This window comes from Pongo abelii, chromosome 4 (genome assembly GCF_028885655.2).
Source record: "Pongo abelii isolate AG06213 chromosome 4, NHGRI_mPonAbe1-v2.0_pri, whole genome shotgun sequence".
Classification (NCBI taxonomy): Eukaryota; Metazoa; Chordata; class Mammalia; order Primates; family Hominidae; genus Pongo; species Pongo abelii.
The window spans coordinates 33,709,977-33,728,702 of record NC_071989.2 but is presented as its reverse complement, the minus strand read 5'-3'; the positions used below and the strand labels follow the sequence as shown (position 1 = coordinate 33,728,702).

The window sequence follows — 18,726 nt, the reverse complement described above, 5'->3', positions numbered from 1 at the left end:
ATGATTCTTGTATAATAAACACAGTTGATATATAACCAAAATGGTTGATAAGACCTCTAAAGGTTCATTCATTTAATAAGTTACAGGCCTAATATATGTGAGATATTATACCAGGTATTAGAGAATAATAAAGCTGGACAGGCATGGCCTTGATACTAGGATTATTTACAGTCTAGTTGGAAGACATGCATGGAAACAACAATGATAATACAGTAGCAGAACCATTGTAATAAAATGATAGACAAAAATGCAATAAGACTCTAAGGAGTAAGAGGAGCCCATTCCACTGGCAGGAGTTTTACATTGAGGAGATAGTGTTTTAATTGAAATATGTAAGATAAATACAAGTTACCCTGATGGTCAAAAAGAGAATACAAATTCTAGGCAGAATAAAAGTCTTGAACAAAAGTCCGGAGTTATGGCCTGTTTAGGGAACTGCAAGTTGTTGAGCATGACTGAAGTTTTAAGTGCCAGAGAGGATGAATGGAGAAAAGGGTGGCTTGAGAAACAGCAACAGCACTGTGAAAATGTATTGTGGTGACTATAGTAAATGATAATGTATACATGAAAATTGTGAAGACAGATTTTAAAAGTTCTTATCACAAAAAGTGATACATATAAGAGGTGAGGGATTATGTTAATGAGCTTGATTTAATCATCTCACAAGGCATACATCGAAAAATCACATTGGACATTACAAATATGTATAATTTTATTTTCCAATCAAAATAATAACAATGAAAATAAAGTGGTTTTTTTTTCAATCCTGTGGGCCACACAGAACTATTTAAGTGCACTTTGAAAAAATAACAAAAATAGGCCCAGCACGGTGGCTCATGCCTATAATCCTAGCACTTTGGGAGGCCAAGGCGGGCAGATTGTCTGAGGTCAGGAGTTCAAAACCAGCCTGACCAACATGGTGAAACACTATCTCTACTAAAAATACAACAAAATTAGCCGGGCGTGGTGGTGGGCGCCTGATATCCCAGCTACTCGGGAGTCTGAGGCAGGAGAGTCGTTTAAACCCGGGAGGCAGAGGTTGCAGTGAGCGGAGATGGTGCCATTGCACTCCAGCTTGGGCGACAGAACGAGACTCTGTCTCAAAAAACAAACAAACAAAAAAGCCCAAAAATAATTTGTGGTAATAAGACTCTCAAGAGGGTTTTAAGGAGTAAATCTTACTCTTTCTAGAATAATGATTTACTGAATTACTATGATCATCCTCCTTTTCATATAAGGTCATTCTTTTATTGATGTTTAGAATAATTTTCTTCTTATAAATAAATAAGTTATCTGTAATATTGCATATAGACTTAAAACTGATATTTAAGACAGTTTTCAAATTGCAGTTACATAGCCAAGCTGCAACAGAGCTATATCCTTAAAAGTGAGTTTTGTTTATTAAAGTCAAAGCTAATGAGGAAAGACAAGATTTTATTAAACAATAATTATATCAATTCTTTTGTACTAAAGAGGCATGATCTTTTCTATTTTTATGAAAATTTTTTCTTTTATGGAAGACTATTCAGTTTAATTTTTATATACAGTTTTGATGAAATACATTTGGATCCCTTCTAACGTACTTCTGAAAAGACTTAAATTGAAATACAGTTGGCACTCCGTGTGAAAAGTGTGTCATCTGTGTATGTTACATAGGTTACCTTAAACTTGATGGTTCCAAAACAGTATTTACATATTCTTTGAAGATGCGATGGGCACCTTTTTCCTGAAGAATGGGGTTTTCCTTGTGGTGAGACAGAGTTGAGTATGGGAAACCTAAAGAATATATTTGTTAAAACATCCCTGGTATTTGCTCAGGCACTTGCCAAGTTTGTTGAATGAGACACTGTCTTTTGTTGTTACTGGAATTTATAAAGGTAAGGCAGTTTTCATCCTATGTAGCTGCTCACCTTTTATCTTTTTGTTGTTGTTGTTGTTGTTGTTGTTACTCTGGAAAAACAAGTAAAGAAAAAAATCTATGAGCAGAGTAGGGAAAGGCACATCTTACAAAAGTGGACTGTAGGTAGCAATGTTAGAGTAACAGAGATGATGCCACAGTAAAGTAGTCTCTTACATTATAGTGTGAATTACCAAATCTCAAATAATGGCTCAACCTGGAGCTTTACTTACCTCTAATTAGAAAATAGCCAACCTATTGTGATTTTAAGAATGCTACACAGGCTTCCTGACAAGCAATATAGTTTTCTAAGTATTTATTGGTATACTGGTAGACAACTCATTCTACAATTACAGATAAAATTTAAGGTACAAATTCCCCTAGGTGAGGGAGCACATATACTTAATACACTGTATTTGAAATGCATTATAAAATCAAATGTTGTTGATAGAGATTTTTGAAAAGGTTAAATCACTTGAGTACCAGATGTATGAAGGGGAAAAGGATTTGGAAGATGAAATGAAGAGTAGTGATTCCAAAGACAAATGAAATTAAATTAGCTAATACTTACTGAGTGCCTATTGTATATCAGGCATCTAAGTTCTTTGAATGGGCCGTCTCTTAACCCACCCCAACAAACTTATGAGACAGGTACTGTTCTTATCCCACATTTTAGAGATGTGGCAACTGAAGCACAGAGAGATTAAGTTACTTTCTCAAGGTTATATAGTAGGTAAGTTGTAGAGATTCTGATTCAGACAACCTGACACTAATGCTGCACTCTTAACCATCATACTATACTTCATTGTATCACAATGCTGTGCAATAGTATGTGGATTACAGCTACTTGCATTGCACGGAGGAGTTGGAGCAGCAAGCTACAGTCAATTTACCGCAGAAGTGGTAGGGTAAATAACTGTGTGTGTGTGTGTGTGTGTGTGTGTGTGTGTTTGGTGTAATGTGAGATGACAGGAAATTTCTGTTGTTTTTTTAAAACCAATTTCCTTTATCTGCTAGCACTGTAAAAAAGAATTCAGTAAATGTTTGAATGAATCCGCAATTTAAGCATCAATTTGTAGTTTTGGATCATAAATGTAGACATTGTCAACATGCTCACTAAATTTTTTATTTCCCCACGAGCAGTACCTTAAGCTATTAGTCTTATACATCTCATAGAGAGGAGATGGGAGGGAAGCCTGGTAGAAAAGCTCTGAATAGATGAGAGAGGGCACCCCATGAAGGGGGAGAGATTCTTTTATTCTATCTTTTCTCATTTTCTCTTTCATTAGGGACAAAAACAGTCAGGTTATTAATAATTTGAGTTTTCAGCTTTTCTATTACTAAATTTTCCTTTTCTTTACCATGAAGATTCTTTTTCTTTAACATAAGAATGGATTTACCTTCTACTTTGCCCCTTTTCATGCAAGAAGAGTGAGGAAACACTACCAGTATGTTGAGATGTTTAAGAGCTCAAGCTTTTTTTTTCATTGTCAACTTTTTTTTTTTTTTTCTTTTTTGAGACGGAGTCTCTCTCTGTCGCCCAGGCTGGAGTGCAGTGGCGCGATCTCGGCTCACTGCAAGCTCTGCCTCCCGGGTTCACGCCATTCTCCTGCCTCAGCCTCCCTAATAGCTGGGACTACAGGCGCCCACCACCACGCCTGGCTAATTTTTTGTACTTTTAGTAGAGACAGGGTTTCACCGTGTTAGCCAGGATGGTCTCGATCTCCTGACCTCGTGATCTGCCTGCCTCAGCCTACCAAAGTGCTGAGATTACAGGCGTGTGTCACCGCGCCTGGCCCGTCAACTTTTATTTTTGTTTCAGGGGCTACATGTGCATGTTTGTTATATAGGCAAATTGTGTGTCACTAAGGTTTCATGTATGAATGATCCCATCACCCAGGTAGTGAGCGTGAGCATTGTAGCTGATAGTTTTTCAATCCTTGCTTCCCTCTCACCCTTCCTTCTATAGCCATCCCCAGTGTCTATTGTTCCCATCTTTATATCCATGTGTACTCAATGTTTAGCTCCCACTTATAAGTGAGAACATATGGTATTTGGTTTTCTCTTCCTGCATTAATTCATTTATAATTATGGCCTCCAGCTCCATCCATGTTGCTGCAAAGGACAGGATTTCATTCTTTCCTATGGCTATGTAGTATTCCATGGTATATATATATAACATTTTCTTTATCTAATCCTAGATTGATTACATATCTTTGGTATTGTGAATGGCGCAACGACAACGTCATTCTTCATGGAGTTAGAAAAACTATTGTAAAATTCATATGGAACGAAAAAAGAGCCCAAATAGCCAAAGCAATACTAAGCAAAAAGAACAAAGCCAGAGGCTTCACACTACCTGATTTCAAATTATACTAGAAGGCTACAGTAATTAAAACATCATGGTATGGTAGAAAACTTACACATAGACCAAGGAAACAGAAAATAAAGCCACACACCTGTAACCATCTGATTTTTTTTTTTTTTTTTTTTTTTTTTTGTGATGGAGTCTCGTGCTGTGGCCCAGGCTGGAGTGCAGTAGTGTGATCTTGGCTCATTGCAAACTCTACCTCCCGGGTTCAAGTGATTTTCCCTGCCTCAGCCTCCCGAGTAGCTAGGATTACAGGTGCACACCACCACACCTGGCTAATTTTTTTTTGTGTTGTTAGTAGAGATGGGGCCTTGCCATATTGGTCAGGCTGGTCTTGAACTCCTGACCTCAGGTGATCCACTCGCCTTGGCCTCCCAAAGTGCTGGGATTACAGGCATGAGCCACCATGCCTGGCCAACCATCTGATTTTTGACAAAGTCAATAATAGCAAGTAATGAGGAAAGGATTCCCTATTCAATAAATGTACTGGGATAGCTCACTAGCCATATGAAGAAGAATGAAACTGGACCCTTCCCTTTCACCATACACAAAAATTAACTTAAGATGGAGGAAGAATTTAAATATAAGACCTCAAACTATAAAAATTCTAGAAGAAAAACCTAGGAAATACCATTCTGGACATTGGCCATGGAGAAGAATGTATTGCTAAGTCCCCAAAAGCAATTACAACAAAAACAAAATTTGACAAGTGGGACCTAGCTAAACTAAAGAGCTTCTGCACAGCGAAAGAAACTATCAACAGAGTAAACAGAAAACTTAAAGAATGGGAGAAAATATTCACAAACTGTGCATCTCATAGAAGTCTAATGTCCGGAATCTATAAGAAACTTAATTCAAGAAACAAAAAACAAACAGCCCCATTAAAAAATGGGCAAATGACATGATCAGACACTTCTCCCAAGAAGACATCCATGCAGACAACAAACATGAAAAAATGCTCATCACTACTAATCACCAGAGAAATGCATATCAAAACCACAATTGAGATACCGTCTCACATCAGTTAGAATGGCTATTATTAGAAAGGCAAAAAAACAACAGATGCTGGTGAGGTTGAGGAGTAAAGGGAACATTTATGCACCGTTGGTGGGAATGTAAATTAGTTCAGCCACTGTGGAAAGCATTTTGGAGATTTATCAAAGAACTTAGCATTTGACTCAGCAATCCCATTACCGGGTATATACCCAAAGGAATATAGATTATTATACCGAAAAGAAACATGTACTCATATGTTCAGCAATGTTTTGTAGTTCTCCTTCTAGAGATCTTTCACCTCCTTGGTTAGATGTATTCCGTGTGTGTGTGTGTGTGTGTGTGTGTGTGTCTGCATGTGTGTGTCTGTTGTAAGTGGGATTGTATTCTTCATTTGGCTCTCAGCTTGGACATTATTGATGTGTAGAAATGCTACTGATTTTCACACATTGATTTTGGATCTTGAACATTTACTGAAGTTGTTTATCAGTTCCAAGAGCCTTTTGGCAGAATCTTTAGGGTTTTCTAGGTAGAGAATGATATCATCAGCAAAGAAAGATAATTTGACTTCTTCTCCTATTTGGATATCTGTTATTTCTTTCTTTTGCCTAACTGTTCTGGCTAGGATTTCCAATCCTGTTTTGAATGGGGATGATTAGAGTGGGCATCCTCATCTTATTCCAGTTCTTAAGTGGACTGCTTTTAGCTTTTACCTGCTCAGTATGATGTTGGGCCTGGGCTTGTCACAGATGGCTCTTATCATTTTGAGGGATGTTCCTTTGATGCCTAGTTTGTTGAGGGCTTTTATTATGAAGGAATGTTGGATTTTATCAAAATATTGTTCTGTATCTATTGAGATGATCATGTGGTTTTTGTTTCTAGTTCTGTTTATGGGGTGAATCACATTTATTGATTTGTATATGTTGAACCAGCCCTGCATCCCAGGAATGAAGCCTACTTGGTCATGGTGAATTAGATTTTTGGCGTGCTGCTGGATTCAGTTTGCCAGGATTTTGTTGAGGAGTTTTGTATCTATGCTAATCAGGGATATTGGCCTGTAGTTTTCTTTTTTTTGTTGTGTCTTTGCCATATTTTGGTATCAAAGCGATACTGGCTTCATAGGATGAGTTAGGGAGGAGTCCCTCCTCCTCAATTTTTTGAATAGTTTCAGTAGGATCAGTAACAACTCTTCTTTATATGTTTGGTAGAATTCATCTGTGAATCTATCCAGTCCAGAGAAGAGCCCAAGCTTTGAATCAAACTTGATTTGGAACCCTGACTCTATCACTTGGTAACAGCATGCTTTTGAGCAAGTTGTTAAGAACTCTACACCTCATTTTTATCTTCTACAAAACAGGAATATTTATTGGGAACATTCATAGCTGTACATAACAAAACTTCCAATTGTCAATGGGCTTATTTTTCCCCCCACTAAGAAATACAATGGTAAGCAGCTGCTGATTTTGGTGCAGTAACTTGAAGATTTCAGGGTCAGCTTTTCTGCCTTTCTCTAGGCCATTCCCTAATTCTTTTACCTCATGGTAACAAATTGATTGCTGCGACTCCAGACATTTCGTTTTGTTCAAGGCAAGAAGAAGATAGAAGTGACAGTAATAATCATTGCTGTCTTATTTTAGTCAGAAAAGCAACATCTTCCTTAGGAACCGAGATTTCTTATGCCTCATTGGCTAGAATTGTGTGACATGGCCACTCCTAGCTAAGGAGTAAAGGAAAACAAATATTTAGCTCTCCCAAAGGGAATCTCAAAGGCTGTTGGGTCAGCCAAATAACTATATCACAAAGGAGAATCATAGAATCTATTTCATAGGTTAAGTAAAAATTAAATTAGATTATACTATATAAAGTAATATTTCTGTGCCTGATAGTACTTAACAAGAGCTGGCCCTAGTTATCATTGTCATTCTGTATATTTCAATTACCACTATCAAGAAAGGTAACAGATATTCCCATGTCATAGTCCCCTTTATTTTGTGTCCTATCTTATCTCTAACTACTTTATTTAACTCTCAATACAATGATAACTGTTTCAGCAAAACTCACTGCTTGGAGTTCTCATACAAACCTTTCTGCTTCCCCTTTTCTTCTGCCTACCCTGATCCCCTACAGTGCCCTTTCCATTCTCATTGACTTACGCAGCTCTGACTCAGCCTCTAAAACCTGCATAGGCTTCACTTCTCTGGCAACTCCCAGTCCCCTTACAAATGGGATTAACATCCCTCTTCAATGTCCCTCAGGCCCTGAGTGTATCACTATCCTAGATTTTTACAAGGGTATGTAGGAATTTTTTCTTTACTAATGGCCCTCTGTGGCAGAATCTAAATTACTTCAGATCTAGAGGAGCTATCGTTTGTATCTTGGTGTTCACTAAATAGTTGGCAGTGAGTACACATTCATTAAGCACAACTGGGAAGTCATGTTGTATTTTTTTAATCTTCATTGTCCCCTCCATCCCAAGCTCTTCATAAATGTCTTTCTCTTCTTGCCTTTTTTTCTCACCTTTCTCAGGGGATTAATGATCATCTTTTAATGAAATGATAATCAAACCATGATTTATTCTGGTGTTTGGAAAGTAAACATTTACTTAGCTTGAGCTCTTGCTGATTCTGACTGCCAGTAGTAAGGAGTTAAAGATGGAAACTACATAAACCAGCTAGAGAAAGAATCTCTGTTCTTCAGGTTTTCTGATAGCTCAATTGCCGTGGAAACAGCTGTTCCCTGGTGTTAGCTCATTAGGGGTTTTTTTTTCCTTAAATAATTTGGAGGACAGCCATGTTCCACAGTAGACTACTTCATGGGAAAGAGCATACTTGTCATCTCCTTCCTTATGCTTCATTCTGTACCAAACAGAAAGCAGCTATCCTTCAACATAACATAACCTATGTTAAAAATTCACTTATTATAGCAGGCAATCCATTTGATTTTTTTTTTTTTTAAAAACACTGCTAGAGAATGTATATGAAGTAAGAACAGGAATACATTTTCAAAATCAAAATGATTCTAATAGATCTTATTTAATCTATGCATCTAGGGTTACAATCTTAATTCAGGTTTATCAGATATAAGTGCCACCTCTTCTTAAAGGAGAAGAATCAGCTTTCCCTGTGATTATATAAGGAAGTGAATTCTCTGTCACCTAGGAGTGTGTCAGATAAAATACAGATAAGAAAAATTATTTTTTGTAGATTACTGGAGTTATGTTTTCTGTTAGTTTTGGAGAATGTTTCCCCCTGAAATCTCAAATTGCCACAAGAGGAGTCACAAAAGTATGTTAGAGGTTTTCATCTGATTTTTATCAGAGCAGGCTGTTGATAGTGAATTCACTCATATTGCAAACTTTATTTTTATGGAGAAAACACTTGAATATTATGGTATATACTTGGGTTTTCCACAAAGGAATTTGAAAAATTTATCCCTTGGTTCTGTGAGGCAGAGATCAGTAAGAACTCAATTACAACTGATTTAAAACATGATTTGACTTTGAAGAAGTTCAGCCTGCCAGGAACAAACCTGCATATTTGGTACCATTGGCCTTCCCTTTAATATTTTCCATAGATTGAATAATTAGGTCTGATCATTTCTTTATTTATTAAAATTTGTCCTTCAAAAAGTCTCTAAAGCTCATTCAACAAACTGAAGCCCAAATTATTTAAAATGGCTAAAGAAACTTCCCTTGAAAAAGAATCAAGATCTTTAACTAAAACTGAGGTAGAATTTGGGCAGGAGAGAAGTGGCTCCTATCTCCCTTAGCTATAGTTGATCATCATCATTCTAACTTCAGATATATTTGAACTTTTTACCATGCTAAATTCACGTGATTCCAAAAGAAGTTTGGATTCTCATAGAAAAGTGGTAGCCTACCTAGTCAATGATCCTTCTCTAGGCAAGATATGGATTATAAAGGAAGGAGACCTTATGGAGTTGATTAAAAAAACAGCTTTGACTGTCCTATTTTGGAAAATGAACCTATGAGGAAATCTTTTAATGAGTAGTTTAGAAAGAGTGTGATGCTTTTTACTTCAGGTCTGAAATTCAACACTGTAGGAGAGAACACAACCCATCTAGCATGGACAAGAGAGTCTGAAAGTTGAAATAGCTTTCTATGTACTGAGGTCTGGAAAGAAACAAAATTTTGCAAAATAACAGAAAGAGAAATTCTATTAATGTTCCTTTGTCTATGTTGTTAGCAGCTTTTCTGTTGACTTTTGTTGTTATATCTCAGCTAGTTTTTGGAACATATTGCAATTCATTAAAAAATAAATTACAATTAATTGTTAATTTAATAACAATTTCTAAGAAAACATTGATCAGTTTCTCAAAATATTCAGCATTCAAAAAACATTAATTTTATACTTACTATGGGGAAGGTACTCTGCTAAGTATTAGAAGACAAACATGAATATGACTTAAAAGGCTTATAGTCTAGGAGAGGAAACACAAAATAATTGCAGTAAGATGCAGTGATAGAGGTTTGCCCAGAAGAGTAAAGGCCAAGTTTTATCTCACACAAAAGACTCAATCAAAGACTAGGTGTTTCTCTGTAAGGTATTTTATCTACAGAGAATAGTCAATAAATATTTATAGATATGTATGATATTGGAGCAAAGCACTGATTGAAATCTGTTATTCTTTTTATTCTTCTTTATACTTCTAACCTTAAAATACAAATTGCTTTGGGGGATACGAAATGTGTATATAATTTATAAAACACATATGAATATATGGTATAATGGATATTTACAAATATTATTTGTTACACATTTGAGTAACAGTGTGACAATACTGAATTGATTTCGGCAGACTTTGGCCTTTTTTTCTGGGGATGGACAGCGAGGACCAACATTAATAGATGCAATCAGGCAAGGTTATGTATTTATGTAATTTTAAATATAAAAGTACTCTGGGAATCCCCTGTTTTCTGAAGTATTTTTTCTAACATCATAGTCAGTATGCTAATTTTGCCTTAGTAAGGGAATTACTTCACCTCATCAATTTCATCAACACCTAGCTTTTAATCAGCTAGTCAATTAAGTAGAAATTTTGATTCTTAAATAATATGATTTTACTTATTACGTCAGTATTTATGTTTCCAGGCAAGTGTTATTCCTTGTCATTTTTAGAGATGATAACCTTCTTCCATGACTCAAAATGATTGGCAAAGTGATCTTTCAGACTCTTTCAAGTGTCTGTGACTGACCCATTCCTCTGAAAATTTCTATTTAAAAATTACATTCAGTCTATTTCTAAGACCACAAAAATGTAAGTTCACTGTAGCATATTTGAAAATTTGATAGGCAAAATAAGAAAATTTGAACCATCTATATTTCCATCTTCTGGAAATTATAATTCTCAGTATTTTAGTTTATATGCTTCTGATTTTTAAGAGAAAGATAATTTTTAAAAATTAGATCAGGACTGGAGCAGTGGCTCACACCTCTGTAATCCTAGCACTTTGGGAGGCCGAGGCGGGTGGCTCATGAGGTCAAGAGATTGAGACCATCCTGGCCAACGTGGTGAAACCCTGTCTCTACTAAAAATACAAAAATTAGCCAGGCATAGTGGCATGCACCTATAGTCCCAGCTACTCGGGAGGCTGAGGCAGGAGAATTGCTTTAACCCGGGAGGCAGAGGTTGCAGTGAGCTGAGATCCTGCCACCGCACTCTAGCCTGGTGACAGAGCGAGACTCCATCTCAAAAATAATAATAAATAAATAAATAAATAAATAAATAAAATAAAATTAGATCCTATTGTAATATTGTTTTGAAATTATTTGCTTCATTCAAAGATATGGCATAAATCTCTTTCCATGCTTGGAATTCATTATATAATATAATGTACCTTATCTAATGAACACTCTATTGTTCAACTTTACGATGGTGCAAAAGTGATATGTATTCAGTATACGCCTTAATCTACCATTGGGTTATGTTCAGACAAACCCATTGTTAGTTGAAAATATTGTAAGTTGAAAGTTTTCTAACCCATTGTAAGTTGAGGAGCATCTGGTACAAATTACTTCTTGATCACATTGCCACACTATTATAAATAGGTGGGTGGGGAGCCCCCTTCCACACAGTCATTCAGGGACCCACACTGATGGAGGCTTTTGTTTTTTACATTTAGCTTCCAGCATGGCACTGTGGATCTTCTCCATCCCAGCCAGCTATAAAAGAGAAAGAGCATGGAAGAGAGTGAAATATGTTTTTAATAGACTAGACTGGATAGTGGTATCTTCATTTCTGCTAACATTTCATTGGTTTGAATTCAATCATATGATGACATGTACACGTAAGGAAGTCTGGAAAATGTAGCTTTAGCTGTGAGGATAAGAAAAAAAGTTGTGAACGTTGATGAGCATTTTATAATCTCTGCTATACCATTACTTGTTAACATGCTTTAATCCAGAGTTATTAGGCCTAAAAATCCAATGTAATATTACGTAGCCACGTAAAATCAATGGTTCTGGTTGCTTGCAGGATCAACATAAAATTTGGCCTAACTATGTAATTTCCATGTGAATGGCTTCTATTTTCATCCAGTATGAGATTTGAACAATAGATGAACTGAGCACCTCTTTGATTTCTTCAGTAAATAGTCCCATCATACCAACACATTAACAAGCCATGTAGAAGTGATCTACAATTTCATAGGAGTGGCAGACAACATTCACCATATAGCAAACGGCTCAATACATCTTCATCACACATTTTCATTCTCTTCCAAAGTCTTCTTTCAACTGTGTGGCCATTTGAAGACTTTAAAAAAAAAACTTTTCCAGCATGAAGGCCCTAAATCTTCCCAGCTTCTATGTCCTGTACCTATATCAACTTTCTTATATATCTTGTAATAGACCAGATATACTAAACATGCATACCCACACTTATCACCTTATTTAGGAAAAAACATAAGACCCTTTAAATTACTGATTCCTTCCTCCTCAAAAAGCAGTAAGGGATGATAAATTGCATCCTGTCCTCCCCACCCGCCACTGTACAAGTTACGTCAGAGGGCTTTTTGGCAGGCTCATTTCTACCTTTTAAAATTTTATCTCTAGTTTTCCCCTTCATGCCTCCTACAATACTCTGATTATTCTGAACTCCTCTCACCATTCCTTGAACACATTATGGTGGATTTTTTTTTTCATATCTCTAGGGCCTTTGTAGAGACTACAGCCTCCACTCAGAACCCTTCTCCTGCTTCTACATGTCAAAATCCCATAAACCCTAAGGGCTGGCTTAAATGTCTCCTTCACTGTGGAGCCTTACCTACCCTTATTTCACTGCTCTCACCTGCACAGAATTTATCGCTCTTTCTTCTCTGCTCTGATAGAATTCTGTACACATTTCTATTTTAGTACTGATTGCATTGTCCAATATATTATTCAGGTATCTAGTTCTTCAGAACAGAGAGATTTTGTCACCTTTGAATTCTCAGTGTAGTACCTAAGATGGGGCTTGAAACACAATTTCTCAGTAAATGTTTGTGGATGCAAGAAAAACTGTCCTGAGAGCTGAAAGCTGGCCAAGAGACAGGGAGGCTCTCAGTCCATGACCAAAGGTTGAGTAACTAGTCTGGAACGCAGAGCACTCCCATGAAGGAAGCCTTCAGGGTAACTTTAATTCTTTCCCCCAAAGTGCTAACCTTGCAGGGGAAAAAACATTTTTGGAGCTATTTTAATTTGCTAGTTTCCAACAGGTTCTTAAATTACACTTTCTGTGAAGAGAATGCTGAAAGAGAGAGGAGATTAAGTAAAAGGAGAATACCAAGCCAGAAGCTAAGGACATTCCAGAAATGTTATGAGAGTTAAAATGTGTAACTTTTCCCTTCATTTCCTGGGTTTACATGCATTTGATGTAGCTTGACCTATTGAACTCAGCTTGGGTTTCCCTGTGGAGTCTCTTTCAGGCCAAACTATCTATCTACTGTAACAGATAGAGAAATAACCATATATCCCTAACAGTTCCATACATGCCTATGAATTAATAAAATAATCCAGAAACTAAGTTTTCTAGTGCAATTTAGAAAGTAATTAACAACACTATGAATCTTTGCATGGAGGAACATGTTGACTGTGTAGTCAGTAACCCAGCCTTCTTTGTTATTATTTTGACATTGATGCTAAAGCTGACCAGAGATAGGTGAGTAAAGTGATACCCCATCAGAAAATTAACGTACATCCTCCAGAGAATTAGGCAATAGAGATATATCCAAAGTATGATAGATGTCCTTTTATACCAACTGGAATGGTAGTTGTTTAGTGTATTATTTAGGCAACTCTAGCTGCTATTTACAAATAAATCTCCAAGTCTCAATGGTTTAACACAAAAATGTATTTCTTCCTCATGTTGGGCAACTCACCTCCAAATGATGATGGTTTAGGGATAATGGTTTCTTTTCCATGGTTTCTTCCATCCTGTGGCTCTGGCAAATTCAACATAGGACTCTCCCAAGATTTCCCTGTGGGTTGTCTTCATCCTAGGCAGTGAAAAGGGGGAAACAGCACAGAGGCTCTTATGTGGGAGGGCTTTATGCATCAGGTCTGGAAAGGGTGCACGTTACCTCTAAGTCCATTCCTTTGGCAAAAAGCCAATCACAAAACCATGCCCAACTCCAAGAAAAACTGGAAACGTATTCATGCTGTTGCAAGGAGCAGGAAAGTGGTGTGGTAGTCAATGCCATAATCTATTGAGGAAATAAATGTGGTTTAAAAAGGAAATAAGAAAAATTTACAGTTGATCCTCATTATTCATGGATTTCATATTTGCAAATTCACCTATTAGCTAAAACTTATTAGTAACCTCATAGTCAATACTTACAGTGTTTTCTTAGTCATTGTGAACATGCACAGAACAGTGAAAATTTTGAGTCACCCTATGTGCATGTCCCCAGCTGAAGCTGAATAAGGTGATATTGTGTATTCTTGCTTCAGCTCTCATCTGTAAACAAATGTGCTTTTCAAGTCTATTTAATGCCATTTTTTTAATGTTTTTGTGCTATTTTGTTAGTGATTTCACTGTTTAAAAGACTCCCAAGCACTGGGCTGAAGTGTTATCTAGTGTTCCTTAGTGAAAAAGGCTGCAATGTGCCTTATGGAGAAAATATGAATGTTAGACAAGTTTTGTTTAGGCATGAGTTATATTTTCTTGACAGCTGTGAGTTCAATGTTAATGAATTGAAAATATATATTAAATAAGATATCTTTAAACAGAAACACATGTGAAACAAGATTGCATATTGATTGATGGGTGAAATTGTGACCAGAAGCTTGCAAGAGCCTAGCCTTTTATTTTCCCAAGGAGCAATAGTTTAATATTTGCTAATTCAGTGTTCATGATGATTTTATAGAACACAACTACCATGAATAACAAGAATTGATTGTTTGTGTTTGTGTGTATGTGTATTTTTAACTTTCTATCCCATTCTTTTTTGTTTGTTTGTTTACATATTATGTCAAGTACTGCTTGTTGCTTACCCCGAAAGGCAATCTCCACTTCCCTCTGATGTCCTGGTTTTGTACACTAACAAAACCCTGATTTTGTTCAGACATCGGAAAGAGAAGAGAATCTAGATCTCAGCTAATGTCAGTGAGTACTTTGGCATGGCTGAAGTCACATGGAAGAAGTGGAAACAAATGAGACTGTAATATTAAGTTGACACAGATAGTAAAAGATTTTATGTATCATACTCAAGGTTTGAAATTTATCCTATAAGCCGGTGGATGTCAAACTTTTTTAAAGCAATTAGATACTTTAAAAACAAACAAAATCTTACCTAGAATACCAATACATAAAATAAGTAAAAGCGGAGTTCCTCTGAAATGGAAAGTGGGAGTCAGGAATCTTACTTATCTATCCTCTTCCTTTTTCTTCATGCTAACCCTTATATAACCCTAGTATTTGACAAACTATGACTTGAAAATCCACTAACAGAATCAGCAAGAGATTACCTGATATCTTAAAATAAAACTTTATTGAAACATAATTTAAATAACATAAAATTCACCCATTTAAAGTCAACAATACAATGGTATTTACTGTATTCACAGAGTTGTACAACCATGCATGCATATTCCACTACAATGTTTTCTAAATATTGGCGTCGCCCCCACTTCCCCACAAATACCCTTATTACCCCTGAAGCAACCATTAATCTGTTTCTATCTTTATAGATGTTGCTATTCTGGACATTTCATATAAATAGAATCTTATGACTGAGTGACAGCCTTCTTTAACTCTATTGTGATTTCTTTTTTGACTTATTGGTTATTTAGAAGTGTGTTGTTTAATTTCCACATATTTGTGAATTTCTCAAATTTCTTTGTTATTGTTTTCTAATTTCACCCTTTGTGGCTGGAGAACATACTTTGTATGATTTCAATTCTTTTCATCCTTTTGCATGTATTAAGGCTTGTGTTACAGACTAGTGTATGGCCTATTGTAGAGAATGTTGCATGTGTTTATTATAGTTGGGTAGAATGTTTTATAGATGTCTGTTAGGTCTAGTTGATATATACTGTTGTTCTAGTCTTCTATTTTTTTGTTGCTCATCTGTCTAGTTATTCTATCCATTATTAAAAGTAGGGTTTTAAAATACCCCACTACTATTATTGAAATTTTTACTTCTTCTTTCCATTTTTTCTCTGGTTTTGCTTCATGTATTTTAGGGCTCTGTGGTGCATTTATGGTGCATATTGGGTCATATATATTTATAATTGTTATTTATCCTTGATAGATTGACCCTTTTGTCATTATCCTTTTATCACTATAAAATGTTCCCCTCTCTCTTTAGTAACTTGTTTTTTGTTTGTTTTAAAGTCTGTTTCTTCTGATACTAGTATAGACACTCCTGGTTTCTTGTGGTTGCTGTTTGCTTGATGTTTTCAATCCTTTTACTTTCAACCTATTTGTAACTTTTACCTAAAGTGGGTCTTCTATAGATGACATATAATTGGAAGTGATTTACTTATCCAGTCTGACAATCTCTGCATTTTGATTGGAATATTTTGTCTGTTCATATTGAATGCTATTATATATTTACATAATCAATATATAGTTATATGTCTGACACTTTACTACTTTTTGTTTTTTATATGTCTAATGTCTTTTTTGTTCTTCTAGTCCTTCTGTATTATTTTCCTTGCATTAAATAAATATTTCTAGTGTAACATTTTAATTTTTCAAATTATCTTTTTTACTGTATTTTTGAGATTTTTAAATGATTTCTCTAAAGTTTGTAATATACAACCTTGAATCTATTTCAGATTTATACTAAGTTAATTCCAGTAGCATATAAAAACATTGCTTCTGATTAGCTCCAGTCCTTTTTCTCCTTTTAGTGCTATTTTGTGATGCATATTACAGCTACATATATTATAATCTCTATAATACTTCCTTATAATTACTTTAAGTAAGTGTCTCAAAGAAGCTGAGAAAAAAAGGGGACACAGTATATAATTATAGAGTGTGTTATGTTAATCTTTTGATTTATCATTTGTAATTCTTTTCATTTGTTCCTGTGAATTTAAGTTACTATCTGGTGTCATTTCCTTATTTCAATAAAACTTTGCTCCCACCTACCTCCTCCTCTATACTGTTATTGTCAAAAATTGTATTTCTCTATGTTAAAGACCCGCAACATACATATTAGTTTATCAAATTGCTTTTTAAATTATTTAAAAGAAAGGGGTAAAACTGTCCATTCACACTTTCTTTCATAATTACATTATTATTTTTATTGGTATTCTTTGTTTATTCATGCAAATTCAAATTACCATCTGGGATCACTTACTTTTAGCCTAGAGAACTTTGTAAAAATGTATTTCTTGAAAGGCGGATCTGATAACATTGAATTCTCTCAGTTTTTGCTTATCTGGAAAAGTCTTTATTTTGTCTTTATTCAGCACATTGAATATATCATCTCACTGCCCTCTGATTTCCATTGTTTGTGATAAGTCAGCTGTTATTAAGGTAACCTATGTCATGAGTCCTTTCTCAACTTGTTTCTTCATGATTCATTGGCTTTGCCTTTTGACAGTTTCATTATGATGCGTCCGGGTGTGGATTTTTTTTATTTTATCCTCTTGGAGTTTGCTGAGGTTCTTGGATGGATAAATAATATTTTTCAAGAAATCTGGGAAGTTTTCAGCCATTATTTCATTGAATATTCTGTTCCTTTTTCTCTCTCTTCTCCTTCTGGATCTCTCATTGTATGTATGTTGGTATGCTTAATGGTGCCCCACATTTATCAGAAGCTCTGTTAATTTTTTTTCATTCTTCTTTCCTTTCTGTTCTTCAGATTGCATCATCTCTATTGCTCCATCTCCACAAATTCTTTCATTTGCCTGTTCAAATCTGCTATTGAATTTCTCTAAGGAATTTCTCAAAACAGTTATTGTACCTTCAATTTCATGATTTCTATTTGGTTATTCATATACTTCATATCTTTTTTGAAATATTATCTATTTAATGAGATGTCATCATAACTTCATATTTCTTCAAGCACGGTTTCCTTTAGTAAATTTTATATTTATAATGGTTGCCTTGAAGTCTTTCTTAAATCCAACATCTGGCCCTCTGACAGAATTTTGTAACCTGCTTTATTTTCTGTGTATAGATCACACTTTTCTATTTCTTTGAAGTCTCCATTGAAAGTGCATATTTTAAGTAATATGCTGCAGCAACCCAGAACGTGATTCTCCTTCATTTTCTACAGGTCTATTTTTGTTATTATTGTTTTGTTTAGTAATTTTGCCAGGCGATTTCAGTGAAGTCCATTTTCCCTGCAGGGTGAAACTTCTGACATAGTAACCTTGTAATGAGAGCGGTTTTAATGGACTCTCTTTGATTGTCTCTTTTCCTTATCTCTCTGTTAAGCTGTGTGCCTCATATTATATCATACCCAGATATTAGGCTTCACTGATTTTAGACATATTATTCTATTGTTTTCAATAATATACTAGGGCATAGATTGTTCCACAGTCAGAACCATTTACATTTTTGAGTATAGTTTTTGAGACTAGTTTTTGAGTTCTTTAGCTGTCTCTCTCCCTTGTTCCTTCTGGTAAACTGGATGGCCTGAAGTTTAGCTTGTCTCTTTCATGGAACTAAGCAGCCTCCTTTTAATTGCTTACTATCAAAATCCTCATTGTTTCCAAGAGTGTTCCTAGGCTTGAACTTTCCCATACTCTGTTTTAATAAAGGCAGTTCCTTTGAGGAGAGCCTCCGAGCTCTGCATTCTTATGGACTACCTCTTTCACTGGGAAAAATCTCTGAGCCACTACTGCAGGTGCTTTATTGCACTGGTATATTAGTTTCCTAAGGATGCTGTGAGAAAGTGCCACAACTGAGGGGCATCAAACAACAGAAATTTTTTCATTCACAGTTCTGGAGGTTAGAAGTCTGAAACTGAGATGTCAGTAAGGCCATGCTCTTTATGAAGACTCTAAAA

At 35.6% G+C, this 18,726-nt stretch overlaps 1 long non-coding RNA gene across 4 annotated transcripts in view; it reads right to left on the bottom strand.

Moving 5' to 3' along the window:
* Nucleotides 1–11,467: 11,467 nt before the first annotated feature.
* The window catches only part of LOC134761382 (uncharacterized), a 48,399-nt gene continuing 41,140 nt past the window's right edge, over nt 11,468–18,726 (bottom strand). For all 4 annotated transcript variants that reach the window (XR_010139932.1, XR_010139933.1, XR_010139934.1 and 1 more), the window contains 2 exons: nt 13,639–13,755; nt 11,468–11,597 (listed from right to left, as the gene is read on the bottom strand). This is a non-coding gene — a long non-coding RNA (uncharacterized LOC134761382). The remainder of the gene's footprint in view (nt 11,598–13,638; nt 13,756–18,726) is intronic.